The sequence below is a fragment of the Polypterus senegalus genome, chromosome 8, assembly GCF_016835505.1.
Source record: "Polypterus senegalus isolate Bchr_013 chromosome 8, ASM1683550v1, whole genome shotgun sequence".
In the NCBI taxonomy this organism is placed as follows: domain Eukaryota; kingdom Metazoa; phylum Chordata; class Cladistia; order Polypteriformes; family Polypteridae; genus Polypterus; species Polypterus senegalus.
Genome location: NC_053161.1, coordinates 149,007,149 through 149,033,568, shown reverse-complemented (window position 1 = coordinate 149,033,568; position 26,420 = coordinate 149,007,149). Strand labels below are relative to the sequence as shown.

The 26,420-nt window shown below is 38.6% G+C and overlaps 1 protein-coding gene across 1 annotated transcript in view; it reads left to right on the top strand.

The window, feature by feature from the left end:
- The window catches only part of LOC120534371 (thyrotropin-releasing hormone-degrading ectoenzyme-like), a 922,228-nt gene that overhangs the window by 366,468 nt on the left and 529,340 nt on the right, over window positions 1-26,420 (top strand). The window lies entirely within an intron of this gene.

Here is a 26,420-nt window from a genome sequence, read left to right as displayed (position 1 = left end):
AAATCTTTAAAGTGCCTTGGAATGGTGGTCCTGTGGATGTGTGCTGTAAAAATCAATAATGTGTCGATTCAAACCCCCACACTGACATTCTGTGAGAACCTAGAACAGTCCCTTGCATCAACAACCTAAGAATTGGACAAATATTTAACACTATTATTATATCTACACTCATGCGTGAAGGTCTGTGAAGCTTTCAGGGTGGTAATTTTTTTAGATATTATTGAGATATTAAATGAACTTAACCTCTTAATGAATAAGAGTATCATAAATAAAAGGATCCTGCACATAAAAAGGAATTTTGAACTCCTAGACTGTTAGGCTGATAACCTAACAAATCATAATAAATATTCCTTTTCAATAAATATACTGTACTGTGGCACTTCGCAGTTGCCTCATCTAAATAATTCTCAGTCACTCTTGGTTTTTCCCTATTTTGCTTTTATCAAACTCAAGCAACCCTGCCAGCATTGAAGGACCTTCCACATGAACAGTCCTCCTTAGCCCCTGCCATTTCATTTCAGCAGGATTTTAGTCATTTGTCTTGGCCATTCCGGGACATGGAAAGTCTCCTTCTTAAAGCTAGTGGACATGCTTATATGTTGAGAAGTGTTATTTTGTAGAAACATTGACTTGGTGCATAGCTTGTGCTTTTTAACTGATGGCTCAGAGGTATAATTATTGGGACTGGGGCACCCATGGTGACTGCATGGTTGTCATTTTTTATATATTAGTGACGTGTTTACTTACATGAAATCAGAATGGAATATTTAATGGTGTTATCATTCTCTCAACTTCCGTTAAGCTTAATTATGATTGTTGAGTGTTCGTATAGCTTATGTACACGGTGTGCCTTACTGATTTTAGTTATTTTTAATTGTACTTAATGTCACATGAGGGAAAGCCTTATTTATTTTTTGCACTAGGCCCATCAAATTCTAGTGACGCCACTGTGATGGCCTAACATCTCAAGAATCCCTTGACATTTCTAAAACTCCATAATTACTTCAATGATATCAGGATGCCCAACAGAAATATAACCCATACAAGGATGCTCTTCACCAACTGAGGCCCTCTTGTTGTGCCCATATAGTTCAACCTGTGGACTCATCTGCCCAGAGAACAGACTTCCAAACCTCTTGAGGCTTATCCAATGGGTTTCTGGTAGTCTTTGGTCAGGAAGCTTTTTTTTTTATTTGTTTTAGTTTTTCTTCAGGCAACCCTTTCAAAAATATCCTTTCTTGGTTCTTCTCCTTGTTTATTCTTTCTCCACCTTGTAAAGTAGACCTCTGGATATTATTTTAGGAGTCCCTTTAAACTCTTTTATTATTCTCCATGATGAAATGTGTAAGAGAATATTCTCTTCTTGGCAGAGTTATATTGTTTTAAATGCCTACCACAGTGGACTTGTGGCGTCTTAATCTTTCTGAAATGGCTTGACAACCTTGTCCAGACTGATGAGTCTTCACTACTATTTTCCACCATTATGCAGATGTTTCTTTAATTCTATGCAAGATGCTCTGTAGTTTCTTGAAAAACCATTGCTTAACCAAGCACCATTTCATTATTGAAAGGATTGGATCTTTGTGCTTTGAAAACCTTCCTAGTATGTAGAAAAAAATATTTTAGCTTTAAAAGTGCAGAAAAGGATGGCATAAGCTTGCTACAAATCAGATAGTATTACTTCTGTACATTCTCACACATTTTATGAAAAAAATGGAATCTGTTTTGAAAAGTATATATAATTATCTACTGTATTTAAACTGGTGATCTTCGAACTTTAAAGTGTTTTGGAAACATATCAAGATATACTGAATATCACATTTCAGGACAAAATTATCTCAGTATCAACCTTTCACTGCTCACATGTCTAAACCATTTTTCTGTACCAGCAAAATGATTTGTTCGGGTGCCTTTTATGGAAAAGTGTTATATATATAACCAGAAAGGTTTTGATGCAATCATTAGCAGTGAGAACAAGTAGTAGCAATAGTTGTCATGTTGATTATTTGATTTCCAGAGAACATGTATTACATAACCACTCTCCAGCACCATAAAAAATTATGTGTGACACTGACTGAGAAAACCTGCAAGTATTCAGATTGAGAAAATTTCCATATTATTGAACTGTACCTTTTATGTGCTTTGGGATAGAACCTAGTGGAAAGGCACTATAAAAAAACCCAAACCAAAGTCAGTGTGACTCAAACCCCAAGCCTAACTCAGTGTCACTCTGCAAAAGTAGCATTACTTGACTATTCTCAAATTGTGGAGATGTCTAACCAATACTCTATTGTGTTTAAGATCTTTAGGAAGGTGTTCCTTTCAGAAATGAGCTGATTATTTCTCTTTTTTTGTGATCAAATTTTTATTGAAATACAAAACAAACACTTTAAAGGGGAGCATAAGCCATTCTGACGGGAATTACAATAAAATAAAACCCCATGCTTTGCACCTATCACCCTACCACAGCACAACACAGCACAACCCCACTACATTAAAAGTAAGAGCATCAACAAAAGAGTAAAGGAGCCAATGAGGACCAGTAAGAGAGAGAACGAGAGCGAGAGAGGAGGTAAAGATTAGTTTTGTGTCCAGGGCCTGGAATCATCTTTGCTCAGACCAGCTGTACTGTATCTATTCATTTACAGTTGTGCTTGAAAGTTGGTGAACCCTATAGAATTTTCTATATTTCTGCATAAATATGACCTAAAACATCATCAGATTTCCACTCAAGTCCTACAAGTAGATAAAGAGAAACCAGGTAAACAAATGAGACAAAAATATTATACTTGGTCATTTATTTATTAAGGAAAATGATAGAATATTACATATTTGTGAGTGGCAAAAGTATGTGAACCTCTAGGATTAGCAGTTAGTTTGAAGGTGAAATTCGAGTCAGGTGTCAATGGGATGACAATCAGGTGTGAGTGGGCACCCTGTGTTATTTAAAGAAGAGGGATCTATCAAAGTCTGTACCAATATAAGAGCCAGTTGTTCCATTTATCCTCACCACGTACAGCTCCAAAAGGATCAGATTTAGAAAGGAAGACGCCCAGACAGAAAAAGAAAAAGGATCAGGAGATTTCCAGTGGGAGGCAAGTGCCATTTTGCCAGTGACTGTCCCCAAAGCAAATAGCCTCTGCTGGATAATATATAAATGAAGTGAGGAAAAGTCTAAAAATAAAAAAACGTGGGGAAGCAAATGGGTGTTAATAGAAAGCATGGATGTAAGAAAATCGGACACCTCAGACCAAAAACTAAACACAGAAGGACTGTCCCCAAATCTAAGCATAAATGTACGTGGGGTGTTCAGCAAGCAAAAGTAACAATATGGGTGAGATGACAATCCTCAAGCATATCATTTATGTGAGTGATTATTTCTCTTTGTCAAGCTGTTTTTCATCATTATGTATGACATTATATAAACAAAAATTATATTATTATATTGTAAAATCATTATAATCAATAACAATCTCAGTTGAGAAGGAATTGTATGATTTTCTTTCACTATCACATGAAACATAGATTTTGGTCATTTTTTAGCTGTAAATTGTCTTTATATAGGCAAAATAGAAAAAAAAATTAATTTGAAGGGCAAAAAATAATATCATTGCTGACTGAGCTCATCATGATATGTACGCTCAAATCTGATTTTGTATAAAGAATATGCAGCCTAAGACATGCAGTGACTTCAGCTTCTTATAAGCGGACTTTGTATTATTCTAATGTTCAGTTTAACTTAGTTTATTTTTGTATAGCGCTCTTCACTGAGTGCAGGCTCATAGTGATGTAATAAGTTCACAGGTACAGTAGAGTCTCACATAAACGGGCGGGCAGAACGTCGAATAAGCAAAAATGTCGGATTAATGGGAGGTGTTAAGAAAAAGCCTATTAAACGTCAAACTATGTTATAATTTTACACATTACGAACCTAATAATCATGTTTTACAACAAAACAACAGAAAAAAAAACTGAAAAAATGAACTTACAGTTGCAGAATTGTCTGAGGTTAAATACAGTATGTACTGTACCTAAAAAGTTCTGTCCTGTGATGATTTAAAGAAATTTTTGATTGTAGTCTGCTTTCCTGACAAGTGCCGTTTCATCACTGCCAAGTCTCTCCATCTTTGCAGCATCATTATGTCGATTCCTGTAGCTTCTTCTTGTTGCTCAATGCATTTATTTGCAGTTTCTAGAGCCTTAACTCCATCACTCATATAGTCAACATCCGCACGATTGTATACTGTTTACTACAGCATTGTAACTGCGTGTGCGTGTGTGTATTTGTGCTGCGACATGCATGCTGTGGTGTGCGAGTCCCCGTCTTGCACCCGAAAACACAAAGCTGAGTCTCAGTACTTTAGCAACACCAGCTTTATTCAGCTTGAAACAGCAACAGAGCAGTTATTTATTGTAGCGGGATAAGCCATTCTTCTATACACAGACACAGCAGTCAGGGAGGGTCGTGGCCAAGCAGTACTGTGCCCTGCACATTTATAATGTTCTTTGTTCCTTGTATCACTCATTGATGGCAGGCGCTTATAGAATGTCTGCGATCTTTTTGGATTCGCTTTTACGGCGAACTGCTACAGCGATGGGAGACTGCGATTGCTTTGGGACGCTCTTCCAAGTGTTGTCCCATTGGGTGGAATCCCACAAGAGTTTAGAAACTCACTCAGACCAGCCATGATTCTTTTCAAAGGTAAAGTGCAGGTTAATTTGTTTTATGTATTTTTACTTTATATTTTGTATTAATCATTTTTATATGAATAGTTTTGGGTTGTGGAATGAATCACCTGAGTTTCCGTTATTTCTTATGGGGAAATTTGCTTTGATATACTGTACGAGTGCTTTGGACTGCGAGCACGTTTCTAGAATGAATTATGCTCACAAACCAAGGTTCCACTGTAATTAGCTGTGGTAGAGTCAAGAGCAACCAAAAATAGACTACGCTCACATTCACAACTTGCAGTTCTTTTTGCGGATTGATGCATTTTTTTTTTGCTGTGGGATGTCAGATAAGCGAAGGTAGGATAAGCGAGATTCTACTGTAAATGCAATTACAAACTTAATAAGTTTCTAATCCCATAATGAATGCACATTAAGACACAGATTTGTTTGAACACTGGGGAAAACAAAGTAGTTTGAAACTGATCAATATAAATGGAACCCCATAGCTTTTGTCCATTAATTAACAGATAAAACTCTGACACAGTCACAGTCCTGAAGAAACTGACCAACTGGCCACCCACCTCCTCCTGGGAATTCTGAAAAAATAGTCTGTTCTTAACTGTAATTTTTTTCATTTTGAGGAAATATATCTCATAATTTACAGCATGAGATGAAATATCTTGTTTACCTTTATGCATGCTTAATTCAATACAACTGGTCCTGAATTATCTAAATTGGACATTAAGACAATTTCCAAGAAGATTTGACTTGAAAAAACTACAGCTGTCGAGGTGGAGGTGCTGTGCACTACAGTAGGGAGTGAGTGGCATCAGCATGAAGCGCTCCTCTTGCAGTGGTTCAGAAGCACTGTGTGTTCAACAAAGGCCAAGGGGTACCCATTAGTTCAGGGTGATAAAAAAACTGCTTTTGGCGGCCTTTTTAATATAAATGTTACAGGTTTGCAGCTGGCCACTGGCATGTTATCACAGTGCAAATCTGCAGACAGAATTGGATCATGTTGTGTGTGAGTCCATGACCAGGCACGTGGTGTAGTTGGCAGCCTTTCCACTGTGGAGGATTGGAATGTGGAGAAGGAGGCGCTGTGCACTATGGTGGGGCCTGAATGAGAGATGGAGCTCACGTGACATCAGCAGGAAGCACTCAACTTGCAGTGTTCAGAAGCACTATCTGTTCAACAAGGGCAGAGGAGTCTCCTTTAGCTCTGGGTGGTAAGAAACTAATTTTGCGAGCTGTTGCAATCCAGACATTGCAGGTTCATGGCTGGCCACAGTGCAAATCTGCAAACTGAGATAGGTCATGTTGTGTGTGAGAATGCACTCAGCAGCCTTTGAAGTGTGGAGAGGTTAGATGTGGAGGTGGAGGTGCTGTGCAGTATGGTGGGGACTGGGTGAGAGACAGAGCTCAGGTTACCAGCTCAAAGTACCACAAAGTGCACTGATCACAAGGTTCTGAAGCACTGTCTTCATGGCTAAGGCAGTGGAGTCTCCTTTAGTTCAGGCTGATAAGAGGGAGAACCATTGTAATCCAGACATTTTGGGTTTGGCAAGTTATCCCAGTGTAAATCTTTGAACTGGGAAGGGTCATGTTGTGTGTGAGTCCACGATAAAATTCCACTAAGACAGAAAAACCTGTTATCAACTGTAATAAGGTGCAGGCCAGGGTGTAATTTCCTGTAAGAACCAAACCTTTGTAGGCTGCTTAAAGTATGCTGAAATGTACTAATTTCAAGATTGTTTATTTATTGCATGTAATTATTTTTACTTTCTCGTATACATATTGACCTTGAGATTTTGATGAATCTTGACATTTTATACCTTCCATGAAAATACCATGTATTAAGAAAGTGTGTTTTTTTTTAATTATGTGTGTCTGTGTGTAAAAATGATAACTCGAAAACACTTTGACCTAGGTCAATGAGATTTTGTACACCTGCTTTATATCAAAAATATGGAATTCTATCAACTTTTGGGCCGCTTCTGGCAACCGGAAATGGTACTTTAACTGAATACTTTTGCAAATTTTCAATTAAACTATGGTTATAATTACAGATCAATGATTCAATTTTTGTATAGATATTTATAATGGTAAAAAGCAGACAGATATGAAATTTAAGAAAAATTACTCAACTGGAAATAATATTTTATTTAAACAACCATCCAAATTTTTTGTATCATGGAAATTTAAATGTGTACATGATATCCATCCATCCATTGTCTAACCCGCTAAATCCGAATACAGGGTCACGGGGGTCTGCTGGAGCCAATCCCAGCCAACACAGGGCACAAGGCAGGAACCAATCCTGGGCAGGGTGCCAACCCACCGCAGGACACATACAAACACACCCACACACCAAGCACACACTAGGGCCAATTTAGAATTGCCAATCCACCTAACCTGCATGTCTTTGGATTGTGGGAGGAAACCGGAGTGCCCGGAGGAAACCCACGCAGACACGGGGAGAACATGCAAACTCCACGCAGGGAGGACCCGGAAGCGAACCCGGTCTCCTAACTGCGAGGCAGCAGCGCTACCACTGCGCCACCGTGCCGCCCCCGTGTACATGATATTAAAAACTGAATTCAATATAACACATATTCTTTCAATAACTATTATTAATTTTATTTTAATTTATACATCATCAGTTTAACAATAACGTGTAAACACTGAACATGCCATGTAAATATAAAGATGTAATGGGAACAATAAGCTGCTACATCCCTGTCATGTTCTTGGTAATACATTTAATTTTATGATTTATCTTTATTTCTATCATCATTATCATAACTAAATGTAGCTAAATACAGTTTCACCTATTGTAATTTGTTTCAACAAATATTATATAATAACAGTAATGGCGTACTGCACGATAACGTGCAGTGAATACACTTGACTTGAGCATTCATAGTTTTCATCCTCTTTCTCTGTCTCTGTTTATCATTCGTTTGCTCAGAGGTTGATGCGCTTGCTGGTTCCTGAGCAACTCTTCTTTTCTCCATCCTAGCGGCCCGCTGCTTTTCTTCTTTCATCGCCATCTTTTCACGCTAAAACTGATTAAGTTAGTTTTTGTGTTGTAATTAGTTAGTATGTTTTCTTTAACTTTTCACTTAAGTTGTCACATAAGTCTTCAATCTGCATCAAGAATGATTAGCGAAGGTGGTAGGGAATGAGAACGGCGCCCATACGCATGCTCCACACAGCGGCGAGAGTTGATTCTTCTGTACAATAAACAAATAAAAATAAAAAGTTATACAAATCATCACCCTGAAAATGGATAGTAGACGTCACGTAGTATATGTATACCAAATTTCAAGTGAATAGGTGAAACGGTTTGCGAGCTACAGGTGATTTAAAATCCTGGACACACAAACGAACAGCCACGGTAGCGTATTATATAAGAAGACTAACACTTTTTCACACATGTGACTATTACTCCTTGTACTTTGCATGTAATCTAGGTAATGCATAAGTAATCATGAAAACTTTCCACCACTTTTTTTTGACCTCCCTAAGTGTGACAATATTATTTAAATATAAAGTTTAATTATAAATAGAAATAATGATTGTGTATCGATATTCTCAATTAGTTATGATGAGATAAAGACATGATATTTGGGAAATATAGCGCAACTGGAAGTGATTCTGATGACCTTTTCCTCTATCTCAGTATACGAGAAAGTCGAGGGGAGCACACTCCTGATTTTTACTTAAAGCAGTCTTACCAAATAAAATTTTCTTCACACATTGACACATAATTTTGCTTATTTCAAGCATTTATTTTTTTAAATTATATTTTCTTAAAATCCAAGCTTTTTTCTTTTTTTTTTTGTAGTTTTGCTTGTGTGGAGTTTGCACGTTCCCTGAGTGTCCACAGACATTCCAGTTTCCTCCATTAGGCCATATATTTTAGAAAAACCGATGTGTCTATCCTGGCCTGTGCCAATCCATTGAGGTAGGCCCCAGCTCCTGACCATTCTGCAGTTGATGAAGCAGGTTCAGAAAAAGATTGGAAGTGTGTTTGTTGGCACACCCAGTGATGACCTGCCTTAAAAGTGTACTAAGTGAAAAGAATATCCAGAGGGTTTCACCTGCTGCTGAAGAGTTCTTCTCTTTCTTATCTTTGAGAGAAATGAGAGATGTGAAGTGGACCAAGTTCAAAGGCAGAAATGAGGTGAAAGCTTGTGGTGTGCTAAAAAATGCAAATAATAACAAAATAAACAGGCAAAATTGTATGCATCACAGTTTCTTTTTGCCTTTTATACTGCAGATATGTGCAGCTGCTGCTGATGACCTACAATAATTTCCATAAATGCTACAAGTTTAGAGCATTAGCAGCTAAAGGAAGTAATTCCTGCTGAATTAAGTTTTGGAGGATGAGGGTCAAGGTGGGAAATTATATTAAAATAGGAATTTACATCCAACTGGTAAGGAAATTAATAATGTATACAGGAGAAATGTAAAATTTCAAAAGCCTTTGAATCCCACTACAATACAATACACAAGCTCGAGTGTTTCAACTTACTGTAGTTCAATGTGTTCTTTATGTTATCATTATGATTTTCAGCTTTTATGTGTGAAGGTCTGAACTTCTATGAAAATAATAAAATCTAAATGCGCAATTAGCATTACGCTCCTGTGTGCCTTGGGCCTCTCACTTCCACACAGGAAATTAAAATTGCTTAATGCTTTCTTTAGACTTGATAATTTTGAGTTGAATAAACGAATCTTCTTGCTATATTTAAGTATGCTGTTCTGTGTTTATCAATAATTTAACTAATATATGCACCACACAGGCACACATTGCCTCAGAACATCCTGGCATCTTCATAAGAGAGCACTCTCTGGCACCCTAAAGCGTCTCTGCATCCCTAACTTCCAGCTACTGGTTAGGTCATTTTAAGTCTACTCCACAGCCCTGAGGGGCTTTCTTTCAATACTAGATTGGAGACACAAGGTTTATAATTAGTTATATACACATCTTTCATGTACATTCTGCCCATGCCTGTGTAGGTTTTCCTCTGCGCCCACATGACATGCACGTTAGGTTAATTGACCATTGTAAAGCTGCTTCACTTTGACATGTGCATTAGTGTGCCTGTCCAGTGATGATTCTAGCCTTGAACCAGATTCTTTTAGGAGAGGCTCTGGCTCTGTGAGACCTGAATTGGATTAAGTGGGATTGAAAATGTATGTACAAGTGTCCAGGTACGACAGAAAAGTCAGACACAGGTAGGCTGCTACAGTAGATGATAGACATTCCAGCAAGTAAATGGCACAGCTCCTCAAGTTTTCTTAAATAAGAAAAATACAGTATGGAGCATCATATAAATGCTATATGGCGTAAGGGATGCTTGGGGGTTGTAAGTGCAGCAGAAAGCTTGAGGAGGATTCTAGCGATATTAGGACCTTGGGCAGTATGTGGTTGGACGTCTTGTTTGATTTTCCTGTTATAACTGTGAACCTGACCTCACCATTGAAATGATTCTGAAGTGACGTAGCAGTATCACCTGGAGGCAGTGGCAGTCAAAGCCCAAGGCAAAAATAGGGGTGGGGGGTTCCCCTTTGTTGTAGTGCAAAAAGTACACTGCAAACAATTAAATCTAAGCAAGCGAACAAATGTTATATCAAGCTATTAAATCTAGTTTTCCCCTATTCTAAGATTCTTTAATTTATCAAGAAATCTGTGTTTACCATTATTTAGTTTATTTAAAGAAATCTTGTAAACCATGTAAAGTTTGCTTACCATATTGACAGTTTCTTTCAATAAATAAAAGAAAAGCAACACCCATTTCAAGTTTTCTCTTCTGCTTTTTGCATTTAAATTTTTTGCAGTGTATACAGTATATGCAAAAACAATAAAAATACCTTGAAATGGGGAATATTTTGCTTTTATTTAACAAAAACAAAAAAACAGCAATAGAAATATTAATAAGCAAAATTTACTTGACAAGATTTCTTAAAATAAGCTAAATAATCTTAAGCACAAATTTCTTGATAAGTCAATAAATCTTGTAATAAGGAAAACAAGATTTAATGGTGTGCTATAAAAACTTTTTTTACTTGCTTAGATTTTTAGCAGTGTGTCAGGAGCATGTGCCCCTCAGCGCATATTGGTGTCCGTAACATACCCTTTAACTTAACTAAATGGCGCCTCTTGTTGTCCGGACCATGCGCCCTGATGGTAGCACCTATGTCACCTAATTGGTTGACTGGCTCAGCCGGGAGGGGTGCTAACTCTGAACAGAATTGGGAGCTAAGTAAGAATGAAGAGAGTGAAGAGAATTCATACAACAAAAAAGAGAGAGAGAGAGACAGTATGGATGTGAGAAGGGAATGTCTTCGGAAAAAAGTACTATGGCATAAATGGATAACAATAGTCCAGAGAGGGGTATATGCTGTATATTGTCTTGTATTGGGTCCAGAGTTGCACAAATAACACTTCTTTTAAACTTTATTTTTTACATTGTAGGAACAATATTGGTATCCCTTTTAAGACACATGCTCATTAAACTCCAGTCATGAGATCCTTGGGAATAATGAGAATTTGATAGCACTTCTTCAGTGTTATCAAGCTGTACATGGACAGAGCTGTGAACTCCGTGAATGGTTGACAAGACAGAAATGCCAACCAAGGAGTGACATGCATGCATTAGGCAAATTATCAGTTATAAAGATCTTTGTTACTGTGAGATACGATATAGCGCATTGCCGCACTCACCATATGACAAACCTCTTCAGGATCCCAAATTAGGACCTGAGCACAGCTGTGCAATGGGTGACCCTTAGGCACCCTACTAATTTGAATGGAATGGTGTGAGGTTTTCACAGTGGCTCGAGTGCCGATCCTGCAACCAACCCTCAAGTTTTCCCAACAAGTTGGAGGACCTGCTTGCATGACTGGATGCAGGTTAATGTCATACCCAGGACAGAGCAATGGCAGGTTAAGGGCCTTGAGTCACTTCTGGTAGTATAAGACTTGTGCAAAACTGCACCGGATATAGCAAATTCTTAAACTAGCATCTGCTTAAAAGTGTCTTCTCTGTAACTGAATCATGCTTCTCCTATGCTTCTTCTGCTGCTTGCTATAGCTGCTCATCTGCGCCACCCCGCTTAGCCCGTTTCACCTTCTCCACCATACTGTGCTGCTTCTCTGCTACTATCAGATAAGTATTGCTCTGTACTATGCTAAAATACTCTTGTGACAAACTCCTTCATATTATACAGTTTGTCCAGAGCAAAATGGTCAGACTGAAATGTCCTAAAGGACACTGGTATTGTGCAGTGCCCAAAATATTTACATCATGGGTCAGGTCGATGTCCATGCCAGGTTGCAAATAAAAGGTTCAATGGCAGCATTTGTTGAAGAATTAACCACCCTATTCATGGCTTTGGAAATAAGAATGTCAGTGTGCCAAATCTGCAATTTGTTAAAATAAACTCTGATCATGGATCAGTCCACAATCAGCTTGCATTGTTTAACTGAAGATCTCTTGATGGCAAAGCACTGGTGCTATCAGATTTCATTACAGACTCCAACCTTGACATGCTTTGCTTAACAGAAATCTGGCAAAAACAAAACAAATTTAGGTCTGTCACGGTGGTGACACCATCTGGATACATTTACTTTGCAGAGCCTCACAGCTCAAAACAAGGAGGAGGAGTCAGAGTAATTGTTAAAACTGAATTAAACATCAAAAGAATCCAGTTGACTGCCTATTGTCTTTCGAGTGTCTGGCTCTTAAGCTGATAACAAAATCAGTTCCTGTCTTACTCATTGTTCTCTGTCAGTCCCACAAAATACAATGTATCTTTTTTATCTGATCTGACTGAATTATTAACCCACTTAAGTTACCTTTCGCAGAGAGTCATTCTTCTTGACAGTTTCAACATCCATATTGACATTACTACATGTAAGTTGTTTTAACTTGCTGCAACATGTTGGTTTTCATATCCACTCTGGTGATCATTTATCGGACTTGACCTGCACATCGGGCTTCTCTGTCGGTAACATTTAGAGCAGTGATTTTAGACTCTCTGATCATAAAGCGGTACTTTTCACTGTCTCATTACCTCTTCCTCCTCTCACCTGTAAACATCAAACATTTAAAATATCTGTCCTTCTATCCTTGCTGGATCCATTTCTGATGTTTTCTACCTTCACCTATTCCATCAACACTGGATTGTCTTGTTGATCATTATAACACAGCCCTGCTTTCAGCACTACATAAATCAGCTCCTTTAAAGCATAAGGAGGTTTCCTTTAAGCGCTGAGCTCCATGGTACAATTCAGAGTTTCAGTCTATCAAAGCAGCTGGCCGATGCTTTGAGAGAAGTCACGTAAGACTGGCCTCATTGTGCACATCCAGGCTTTCTCTGACCATCAAAGGGCTTACTGGGATGTACTAACTGCAGCCAAGAACACATATTATGACAGAATAATAGAAAGTGGCCATGATAATCCAAGGGTTTTGTTCTCTGTAGTTGATAAACTACTTCATCTTGCATTGGCCCAGTTACCTCCTCTACCAAAGTCTTTGAAAAATTGCTCCACTTTTTCTGCAATAAAATTAAAGAAATATTTCAACTAACATAAGTCTATCATCCATTTATATCTTTCCATGTCCTCCCACTCCATCCATCTCTTTTTGTAAATTTTCATCAGTCACATTTGCATTTGTTAATGACATGCTTTGTAAAATGAGGCCCACTTCCTGTTTACTAAACCCCATTACCACCTCACTTCTTAAATCCTGCCTTTATGTGATAATCCCAATGGTTATGATAATAATAATAAATACATCCTTTGACACTGACTTTGTGCCAGCCACTTTTAAAATCACATCTGTAACCCCAGTGTTAAAAAAGTCTGGTCTTGATGCTGACAATCGTAACAATTTTTAGCCCATTTCTCACTTACTTTTTCTGTCAAAACTTTAGCATGTTGGAGCCTCCCAACTCATAAATTACTTAACTTCAATATAATTTGATGTCTGTCAGTCTGTTTTGAGAGTGCAGCACAGCTGTGAAACTGCTCAGCTTCAGGTAACTAATGATTTGCTTATGGCATCAGACTCTGGACAAAACCAGCATACTAATTCTACTAGACCTCAGTGCAGCATTTGACACTGTCAGACATGACATTCTACTATCCAGAATGGAGAACATGCTTGGAATCTCTGGCACTGCCCTCCAGTGGTTCAAGTCCTATCTGACTGATAGACAATAACTTGTTAATCTTAGCAATAGAAGGTCCAACTACGCACCAATCACACTAGGAGCTCCTCAGGGCTCTGTGCTCGGCCCTCTGCCCTTCTCTATCTCTACAGTATGCTTGCCCTTGGCCATATCATTTATAGCTATGGACTAGTTTATCATTTTTATACAGATGATACTCAATTCTTTTTCAATGTTAAAAGTGGAACTTCATCAGAGCTTTCTCAGCTGACAACTTGTCTCAGTGAAATTAAGACCTGGATGGAGCAGAACTCTTTCAAATTAAATTGCAATAAAACTCCTGCAAATTGGCACTAAAGCGCAACTTAAGAAAATGAGCTCCATCTCAGACACTCTTGACAGTGATCTCAACAAACCTCCTTCTGATGCAAGGAGTCATTGTGTCATTTTTGATTCCTCACTTTCTTATTCTGCCCATATAAACCACATTAAGACATTAAGAAACTTTTCTACTTTCACCTCCGTAGCATATCCCCTTTTTGCTTATTCCTCTCCTTTTCTAAGGTTCAGAAAATTCTCCATGTTGTTATCACAACACACATTGATTATTGTAACTCCGTACTGGCAGGTGCCCCTTCAAATCTTATATCACAGCTCCAATTGATTCAAAATTCTTCTGCAAGTGTCCTAATGCAGACTGACACCACTGAGCACATAATACCCATCCTGCTTTGCCTCCACTGGCTCCCTGTGTTTTACAGAATCTTATATATAAACGGCTACGTGTGGAAGTGTGTGTGTCTGTCTGTCTGGGCCAGAATGGTGAGGTTACAGCATGAAGCTCAAAGAGCCAGCAAGGCAGCCCCAAGTTAAACAGGAGAAAGAAGTACGAAGCTACAGTATGAAGCTGAAAGGAAGTGACTCCGTCACCAAAGCGAAACCACCAACGAAAGGCAAACTCGCTTAGCCACTAATACACGAGTGAGGTGAGTACATCAGCAAAACGAAACTTCCGAGGAGAGAGAAGCTCACTTTAACCGCTGAAAGACAAGGTGGGCAAGCACATCTGCAAAACGAAACTGCCAACTCTGCATTTTAATTTTTTTCTGATGATTTCAGTAGTTTCTAGTAGCCCAGGCTTTTTACAGCAAAAGCTTACACAACTAGGTGAATATAAAATTCTATTAATAACCTACAAAGCTTTAAATGGCCACACACTGGACTAGAGCGGTGACCTTCTCTATCACTCTGCTCCTTTTTACCCACTACGGTCCTCTGATTCTGGCAGTCTTGTTGTGCCCCATACTAACCTGCACTCTGTGGGTGACAGGGCATTCAGCTCCATAGCACCCAGACTTTGGAATGAACTCCCTAAATTAATGAGATCAGCCAACTCCATACATTCTTTTAAAAGACAACTTAAAATGCAACTCAGGAATGCTTTTAACCTAACCTGACATTCTGCTTTCTCTTTCATTCTCAGTATAATTTTTGTGCGTGTTATATCACAAATGATGTCATCTTTTATGCCTGAATTTAGTATTTTACTCTAGTTTATTATCTTTTATGTTATTTAATGTCTTTGTATATCCAGTATATATCTCTTTTAATATTCTATTCAGGAAACATCTGGGTCAACTGTTACATATGCTTGCTGTTTCTTAAGACTCTGTGAAGCGCCTTGAGCATGGGAAAGGTGCTATATAAATACACTGTATATTATTATTATTATTATTATTATTATTATTACAGTATTATTATAGTTCTAAAAATCGAGTGCAGCCTGATTCTTCACACATATATTATAGATGCATTAACACATTGACTGCTGGACCATTTACTGCCAGAACACTGTAGTATTGGTCTATGCAAATATGATAAATAATGAACTCTGTCGGCACTTCTAAACAATATAAAGAAATGTAATTGAAAGTTATGGTTTATTATCAAAAGCAACACTGTCAAAAATGTTAAGAAACTGTTACTTTATTTTCACCAGTAACATAACTAAAAGTCTTCATTTGAATGAGAGTCCTAGAGGCATGGCTCCTCACAGAGTGCAGGCTTTGAAGATAGATAGATAGATAGATAGATAGATAGATAGATAGATAGATAGATAGATAGATAGATAGATAGATAGATAGATAGATACTTCAAGGGGAAATTCACATACTCCAGCAGCAGTATACTGATAAAAAAAAACAATATTCAATTAAAGAGTAATAAAAAATGCATGTAAAAACAGACAATAACTTTAAATAATGATAGTATTTACTCCCCCGGATGGAAGTGAAGAGTCGCATAGTGTGGGAGAGGAACGATCTCCTCAGTCTTTCAGTGGAGCAGGACAGTGACAAAAGTCTGTCACTGAAGCTACTCCTCTGCCTGGAGATGACACTGTTCAGTGGATGCAGTGGATTCTTCATGATTGACAGGAGTTTTCTTAATGCCCGTTCCTCTGCTACAGATGTTAAACTGTCCAGCTTTATTCCCACAATAGAGCCTGCCTTCCTCACCAGTTTGTCCAGGAGTGAGACGTCCTTCTTGTTTATGCTGCCTCCCCAGCACACCACCGCGTAGAAGAGGGCACTCGCCACAATCGTCTGGTAGAACATCTGCAGCATCTTATTGCAGATGTTGAAGGATGCCAACTTTCTAAGGAAGTATAGTCGGCTCTGACCTTTCTTACATAGAGCATCAGTATTGACAGTCCAATCCAATTTGTCATCCAGCTGTCCTCCCAGATATTTTTAGGTCTGTGCCCTCTGCACACAGTCTCGTCTGATGATCACGGGGTCCATCAGAAGCACATATGCCACAAATATAATATAGGTGTCTTTGCACTGTCCGCACTTGTTACACACAAGACATTTGGTAGTTGGTGACTAGTTGTGCTCAGTGGGTGGCAGAATGTCCATGTAGTGCAGTCCTAACTATCTTGACGCATCAGACACCTTATGATGAAGAAATGCCTGTGGCAGCTATCCATATCAGTACCTTAGCCTACAAGTTCCACGTCATCCAATTGATTGTCACTATCTCGGTCACTGTCATTATCTTCAAGATTTTCATCTTGCAACAAATCTGCTTCAAAACGTAAGTAGCTTTATACCCTTTTGTAATGACATAACTACGGACACTCGGTTTATAGCTCTGTTTTCTGCAAGCAAAAAAAAATTCTATGGCTATCCACTAGATGGCAGCACTATAGGAAGTAAGTGAGACACGGCAGCAAAGCTCACCAGCAAGCTGGCTGCATCTATAATGGCTGTAGATACAAGTATGTCGCATTTTGACAGGCTCAATGATATACGACAGTGATGGCGAACCATTTAGAAACCAAGTGCCCAAACTGCAATCCAAAACCCACTTATTTATCGCAAAGTGCCAACAAGGCAATTTAACCTGAATACCACCTAAAACTGAACACCAGCATAACCAAGGAGCTGGTGGTGGATTTTAGGAGGCCCAGGCCCCTCATGGACCCCGTGATCATCAGTGGTGAGTGTGTGCAGAGGGTACAGACCTATAAATACCTGGGAGTGCAGCTGGATGATAAATTGGACTGGACTGCCAATACTGATGCTCTGTCTGTCTATCTACTGAGCTTTTAATTTAGAAAAGCCACTCATACATTAACATATTTTGTCTTAAAAGAAAAACATAATAACAGAGCTTTCAATGATACAAACAACTTTTTGTTGAAAGGTAAAAGTTTGCATTCGGTATGCTTTTGAACAATTAATGTGCTTTTTGCTGTTGTATGCATGCTGATAATTTGTCTAACCTTGGCTCATACTTTGTAAGCTTGAGAGCAACACATGCAGCACTCAGGTCATCTATTAGTCTGTTTCTGGTGTCAGATTTGATTTAATTCAAAGCTGAAAACAGCTGCGCACAAGCATAAGATGTTCCAAACAAAGTAAGGAAAGCAATCTCAAGTGCCTTGATTGACTTAAGATTATTTGGCAGAGAATTCCACACTTTAAGGATTTCATTTTCATAACTAACTGTGCTGTCCTTTGTCATCCCTTCGATCCTCTCAAGTGTTTCACGCAGGTCTTCCCTATTAAGCTCTGCCCCCAAGCTTCCATTATATATTACGGGGTCGTGGATCAGGTGTGGCGATTAGCAACTCCGGCAATAATTACAGATGGACGACTCCTCACCTGTGCACTTAAGCAGGACTGCCCGCATCACAAAGCTCCCGGAAACCGCTCCGGCCACTCTACCATAACCCCCTTTAAGCCGCGAGTGCAGCAATTATCTATTAAAACTGTCCTTTTCAATTTTGAGCTGTGGACCCGCTATACCACATCCCCTCCAACCCCACCACGAGAATCACAGGCTGAAAAGGCTGCAGTCCATGCCGCACCCTCAAGCAGCATGTGTGTCGCCCGCCTTACCCCAGACAGGAGAGGGAGGAAGCGCTCCCATTGGGCTGCTGGGCAGAGGGGCGGGTGATGTGAGAAAAGTCCTCTGGCGGCGCGTGAAGAGGGGGAGCGGTGAGGGGAGCAGCCCGGCCCCGCATCCCTCTGGCTTTATAGTAACGAACTCTGTGCTTGGGCGACGGTGCGCGTGCCCACTGAGAGGGCTCTGAGTGCCCCCTTTGACACACGTGCCATAGGTTCGCCACCACTGATATACGACATAACGCGTATCTCGCATTCAAAGTGTTAAGTCAATTTATTTTTATAGATTATTTTTTGCTCAAAGCACTGCAATAAGTTTACCATTGAATTAGATTAATGCTGCCTCGCAGTTAGGAGACATTGGTTCGCTTCTCGTGTCCTCCTTGCGTGGAGTTTGCATGTTCTCCCCGTGTCTGCGTGGGTTTCCTCTGGGTGCTCCGGTTTCCTCCCTCAATCCAAAGACTTGCAGATTAGGTGCATTGGCAATTCTAAATTGTCCCTAGTGTGTTCTTGGTGTGTGTGTGTATGCCCTGCGGTGGGTTGGTGCCCTGCCCGAGGTTTATTTCCTGCCTTGCACCCCATGTTGGCTGGGATTGGCTCCAGCAGACCCCCGTGACCCTGTAGTTAAAATATAGTGGGTTGAATAATGGATGGATGGATGGATTTTTCAAATTGCTTGATGTACATACAGTATGCAAAAATACAGATTAGGATAAACATGTAGTAAAACATAACAATTTCAAGTAGATCAGCCTAAAAAGACCCTGACAGTTTAAGTCTATTAATACTATTGTTTAATTATGGTCAGTTGACAAAAGAGGACAGGAATACAAAAACACCAATCAGCAGGTGTGAAGAAAAAAAACCTGGGAGGTGCACGGTTTGTTGTAATGGAAAATCACGGACACAGTCACACCTCAGGAGACTTGTGCTAACAGGCCTCCTGCATTCTCCTACAGTATTATATGATGTAAATGTATGCTGGACAGTCAAAAAATAGATTTCCTTAAATCCCATGGCTTCTATTATCTGTGGTATCTTTGCCATGGGTCAGAGTAAAAGCTTGGCAGTGTAGGAGTTGTACCGACCATTAGTATAGCAGTGGCACTGGCATCTTGAGATTGTAACGTAAGCTCTGGTTTGTATGTTATGATACAGTAAGTTCAGAAAGGTAAGTAAGATCTAGGCCATTGAAAGCTTTAAATGTGAGAAGAAGCATTTTGAAATTAGCCCTAAGTGTAGCTGGAAGCCAGACTTACCAGTTATGAATAGGACTTATGTGTTCTGCTAAAGAATAGCAGAAAAGATTTAAAATGAGAACAAGAGAACCAAACATAAGTCAGTAAACACACTAAGATCAAAACCAGAAAATAACACCGATCTTTCGTCAAGCCATATCTAAATCCAATTTTGAAGTCAAAGAATCATAGACAAAAGTTTTAATACCTGAAAGAGAATAACTAAAGCAACTGCATTTTTTTTCAGGGACAATCTACTAATACTTTGATAATAAGGAAGTGCCAAGTGCAAACTTTATAATGTCGGCCTGGTGATATTATATATAGACTTGCAGGCTCTTTCTGTAGTAATGTTCATGCAACACATCTACAATGGAAATAAACAAAATAATGTTAGAAAAAGATACAAAAAATGATTAACTATAACAAAATAGTTAATGTCAGTTATGGCTTTAGTATCCCAAAGAAAAAACATTATGACAAAATAATTACAGTTAGGTCCATAAATATTTGGACAGAGACAACTTTTTTCTAATTTTGGTTCTGTACATTACCACAATGAATTTTAAATGAAACAACTCAGATGCAGTTGAAGTGCAGATTTTCAGCTTTAATTCAGTGGGGTGAACAAAACAATTTCATAAAAATGTGAGGCAGCTAAAGTATTTTTTAACACAATCCCTTCATTTCAGGGGCACAAAAGTAATTGGACAAATTAAATAACTGGAAATAAAATGTTCATTTCTAATACTTGGTTGAAAACCCTTTGCTAGCAATGACAGCCTGAAGTCTTGAACTCATGGACATCACCAGATGCTGGGTTTCCTCGTTTTTAATGCTCTGCCAGGCCTTTACTGCAGCGGCTTTCAGTTGCTGTTTGTTTGTGGGCCTTTCTGTCCGAAGTTTAGTCTTCAACAAGTGAAATGCAAGCTCAATTGGGTTAAGATCAGATTACTGACTTGGCCATTCAAGAATTTTCCACTTCTTTGCTTTAATAAACTCCTGGGTTGCTTTGGTTGTATGTTTTGGGTCATTGTCCATTTGTATCATGAAACACCGCCCAATCAATTTGACTGCATTTAGCTGGATTTGAGCAGACAGTATGTCTCTGAACACCTCAGAATTCATTCGGCTGCTTCTGTCCTGTGTCACATCATCAATAAACACTAGTGTCCCAGTGCCACTGACAGCCATGTATGCCCAAGCCATCACACTGCCTCCACTGTGTTTAACAGATGATGTGGTATACTTTGGATAATGAGCTGTTCCACACCTTCTCCATACTTTTTTCTTGCCATCATTCTGGTAGAGGTTGATCTTGGTTTCATCTGTCCAAATAGTGTTTTTCCAGAACTGTGCTGGCTTTTTTAGATGTTCTTTAGCGAAGTCCAATCTAGCCTTTCAATTCTTGAGGCTTATAAGTGGCTTGCACCTTGCAGTGCACCCTCTGTATTTACTTTCATGTAGTCTTATCGTTATGTAAGACTTGGATATCGATACGCCTACCCTCTGGAAAGTGTTGTTCACTTGGTTGGCTGTTGTGAAGGGGTTTCTCTTCACCATGGAAATGATTCTGTGATCATCCACCACTGTTGTCTTCTGTGGACGTCCAGGTCTTTTTGCATCACTGAGTTCAATGATGTACCAAACTGTAGATTTTGCCACTCGTAATATTGTAGCAATTTCTCGGATGGGTTTTTTCTGTTTTCGCAGCTTAAGGATGGCTTCTTTCACCTGCATGGAGAGCTCCTTTGACCGCATGTTGTCTGTTCACAGCAAAATCTTCCATCCACATGCAAGCACCACACCTCAAATCAACTCCAGGCCTTTTATGTGCTTAATTGATAATGACATAATGACGGACATGCCCACACCTGCCCATGAAATAGCCTTTGAGTCAATTGTCCAATTACTTTTGAACCCCTGAAATGAAGGGATTGTGTTAAAAAATACTTTAGTTGCCTCACATTTTTATGCAATCGTTTTGTTCACCCCACTGAATTAAAGCTGAAAGTCTGCACTTCAACTGCATCTGAGTTCTTTCATTTAAAATTCATAGTGGTAATGTACAGAACGAAAATTAGAAAAAAGTTGTCTCTGTCCAAATATTTATGGACCTAACTGTAAATCAGAAAATATTTCCAGAAATGAATAATGATGTATACATTCACAACACTACATGGTTGTATATCCCAAATCTAATTCTACGTCTTGCAGCAGCACTGAAGCATTGAGTTAACTGAAAGCTGCATATACAATGCCTTGAACAGCATTTGAATAATGCAGCAGTTAGTTCAACTAGAAATATGAGTAAATGCTTGAAATAATTTTTCACTATCATCCATATTTAGAAACTGTCTTAATTTTCCCAACTTACGAAGCTGTAAAAAAATTTTCATATTGTGTTGTGATGTGTGATTTAAATAACTGTCGTCAAAGATGATTGCACAACAATTCAGTAAAATGGATGTTTAGACCAACTGTATTATAAAAGTGAGGGGACCTTGCTGCAGTTTTTATCATTCATCTCAATTAATAAGATGTTTGTTTTTCTGTGTTCAAAGATAAGTAGTTCTCATCCATCGACTTCCATACAATATAACTTATTTATAGTATAGAGCTCTTCAATGACTATAGGCACAGAGTACTATGAACTATTGTCAGCTAAAATACAAGTATTGATGATATTAATTACTAAATAGAGAACTAGTACATATAAAATACAGATTTGTTAAAACACATAGAGAACAAGACAGAAACGGATTAAACATAAATGGAAACCAACAATATCTGTCCATTAATTAATTGATGGACTATGGCTATTTCACAACAATGAGGATTAAAATCATACAGGAGAAAGTTAAAAATAAAGTCACAGTCCTGACCCACTCCTGGGTTTTCTGTAGTGGAGTCTGCACTGGCAGTCCAACCTGATGACAAAATCCTTCTATCTGATGATTCCAATGTCCCTTTATCCGATATGACATTCCCATAAGCAGGAGATCAGCCTGGCAGCACAACAGTGACACATCCAGATACTGAGAAGAGGAACAGAAGAGAGGAGGGTTAACAACAGTTTGGTACTTCTATTTCTATACAAACTCTAATAATTCCCTGACATAATTGCTTAAAGACAGCGATGGAGAAACACCTTATTCAAAAGTAACTTAAAGAAACTGAGATGTGGCAAACGTTTTGAATTCCAGTAACCCTTTACCTTGAGTTTTGTTCTTCTTTTTTCGAGTCTCCTCACAACTTGTGCACTTGAGAGAAATATGTTGAAGGTTTTGCTGCCTCACATTTTGAACTGCACCACAGTGCATTTCTGTGCCATGTCACTGATGTATTTTTCTCTTCAGCAAGATGTGAATTTTTGTTGTGCTGATGTGGCTAAAAAGACTGTGTTTCCTGACAATGCTATTATGAGAGGGGTGATGTGGAACTTTGTACGATTTGTAATTCTAGGACTCTCAAGCTTCACCATTTTTCTATCCTCACACTGGAGCTCATGATTTACTGTCATATGAAAGGACTGCCAACACCTTTAGTTATCATGATCTAATAAGAGCACTTACAACAGCAATTTCCCCTACAAATTTAAATCATTTGCTTTCTTTTCTAATTTTCTCATGCTTGTTATTAGTGATTCCTGGTTTGAAACTTAAGAAATGTTATAACTAAGAGGAGTCCATACAGCCAGTTGATCTCATTTGATTAGCTGATGTGTCATCCATATAATGTTTAAATCATAACCACAGTTTTTTCCAAATTCTCATGACCATTTGTGTAAAAAAATGTGTTCTGACTTCCATCTTGATTGCACTTCCCCTTAATTACCAAAAGATTTTCTTTCATATGTGTTTTCTTTTCAATGCTTGTGATTTGTATGTCACTTTGCACTTATGTTTCTCCTGAACTGTAAATGCTTTCTGAGAGCACACAGGTATTATATCATATAAAGATTATTTAGTGGATCACTGAAAATTCTGCCAGCTCTCTCTCTTCTTAGAACTTACTGATGGCACCCTGATATTATGTTGTGTTCCTTGCACAGTTCAGTTGCTGCGTTTGATTCATGGACATGTTATCTGTGTCAAGCAGGTTTATTTATTTTGACTGGTAATGAACATTTTGTGAAGAGCATGTTTTGTTAATTACAGTTTTAATTACCTTTCTGCTGTGCTTTACATTTGCATTAGATATTGTGTATAAAGTTCCTTTAACTGGTTCAGTGGTTGGCATATACAAAACTGTGGATGTTTTCATAATAGACAGCTGTCACTATTACAGAGGCATTTTTTGGCACTTTTAATTATATGCCTACAGCAATACTATGGTTTCATAGACACAGACTTTTAATAATGCGGTCATTTAGATGATGCTTTTACCCAAAGTGACTTCAGAATCACATTTATGTCAATGTTTCATCTAATAATAATCATTAGTGGTGATTGCTCCCACGGCCTTATGCTATACACTCCATCTCATTTGCCACTGAAGGAGCCAAAGACCCTGTCCTCCTACAGTATTTAGTAAAAATGTGACATATTGAAAGCAGATCTGCACCAGATGATATTCTTCATTTTTTCAGTCATAGAATTGAGAATTTGGAATTGTATTCTGTTTTTCTGTATTACAGTCTGGAAGGATTATCTTAGAATATGAATATAACTGTTCCATGGTGGCTCAGTTCAGTTCCCTTGGTCATAGTCCTTTAAAATACTCCTAAACAAGCTCACTGAACACTGTAACCAAAACTACTGTAGAGCCAGAAAGGGTTTGCTTAACCCAATTATTCCTAAAAAGGTTAAAAGTGTTTACTTACCTTTAATTACCAGTTCATGTGAAAACTAATTAAAGGACACCATAGAAATGAAATGGACGGACGGGCAGATAGATAGATAGATAGATAGATAGATAGATAGATAGATAGATAGATAGATAGATAGATAGATAGATAGATAGATAGATAGATAGGGGGCGCTATTGCTCCCTTGAACCCCTGTCCACGACTCCAGACACCAGGTAAAAGTCCAATAAGAGACTTTATTAATCTTCCATAGTGCACAAAGCATCCTCTCCTCCACAATACTCATAAACAATTACAATAATACACAATAATCCAATCCTCCACTCCCAGATGCGTTGCCCTCCTACCACCCAGCTCAGCTCGCCGTCTGGGAGCTCCCGTAGTCCTTTTATAGTACCCGACCCGGAAATGTTTCCCAATCCCCAGTCCACGTGACTCTTTCACTTCTGGGTCAGGTACAAGTCCTTTTCTTTTCACCCCGGAAGCACGTCACTCTTCCTCTGAAGCCCTTCTGGGTTATAGGGCATAATTAAATCTTCAGTCCTCCCTGCAGCTCCCTCTTGCAGCACCTGTGATATCCAGCAGGGTCTTGTATAAAAACTACATAGTCCATGACTCCATGCTGGTCTTCGGGGCACCTCCATACTGCAGGGAGGGCTCCATCTGGTGGCCTGGGGGTATTGGCCGGAATGACCAGCCGGCCAAAGATCACAGTAGATAGATAGATAGATCGATCTACCCTACTGTATATGGAATTTTTGTATTTACTCTTTAATTTATAGAAGTTCAGTATCATTATTGTTTTGTGGAATTATTGTGTTGCTTGAAAATATAGTTTTATTACTTAATGTGTTTAGATAGATAGATAGATAGATAGATAGATAGATAGATAGATAGATAGATAGATAGATAGATAGATAGATAGATAGTACATTTTTGGATCTTTTATTGAATTTATTAAAAGAATATAATACAATCAAGTAAAGCTTAACAAAACTAAAATCAAATCAACCCCCACCCTTAGTTCCTGCCAGGTTTTAGATTAGATAGTACTTTATTTCCCCCAACAAGTGTAATTTGGCTTTTTACAGAAGCTAAATAAATACTCTCTATATATAAAATCTTAAGCCTAAAAGTGCAACGATTTTATGTGACGTTTTAATGTCACGTTTTTTTGTCACGCTTTAAATCAGGATTATTTTGAAACTTACATATATATGTTTGGTATCATTCTTTTCAGAATTATTGACCTTTACTGTGATGTTGTTAGATTTTTACATTCTTTTCTGTTTTTAAATTACAAACTAAAATATCAAGAACTCACATCCCGTGAGACAAGACTTTGTGCCAAGATATTTAACCATGCTCAGGGCCAGAAATAAAAGACAAAGAGTAGATGACAAAGACAGCTGCTGTACAGGCTTTCAAATGTTCAAACCACAGTGCAAGATGCAGTTCATGCGTCATGGCAGCAGCAGCAGCAAGCCAGCAGCTGATCGAGCAAAGACAAGGTAAAAAAAAAGCTATTTGTTTCCCATTGTATAACCGTTTAAGAGCAGGTTTTGGAGGAGCGACCGCGTTTCCTTGTGGTGCATTCAGCCCCCCTCTTCACAACACGAGCAGCAAAGATGTGAAGTTGCTGGTGCGTACCGCAGACCACAGGGGTTGGCGAGAGAAGCAAACAGGGGATAACCCCCTAGTTTGTAAATAAATACATAAATGTTATAACAAACAAATATATGCAAGAATTACTAAAAGAAAAGAAAACTAATAGAAAATGTCTGACTCATCTCAAAATACAAAAAACAGTCCCAGTTCCAGTGAGGTATTACACAGGCATATTGCTGTTGGTATGAAGGAGCTCCCCGTAGCATTTTTTGACACACTACTGCTGAATAATTTGTTGGCTAAAAGTCCTCAGTGTTAGTGTGTCAGAGGGAGGATGTGCAGCAGTTTTGTTTTAATACTCTCCTCCGCGAACGTCAAGATCGTGTCCCATAACTGAGCCTGCCTTTTTAATTAGCTTGTTGATTCTATGGGCCTCTCTTGAAGTGATGTAAGTGTCCAAAATGAAACAAACAAGTGTAATAGTTAATT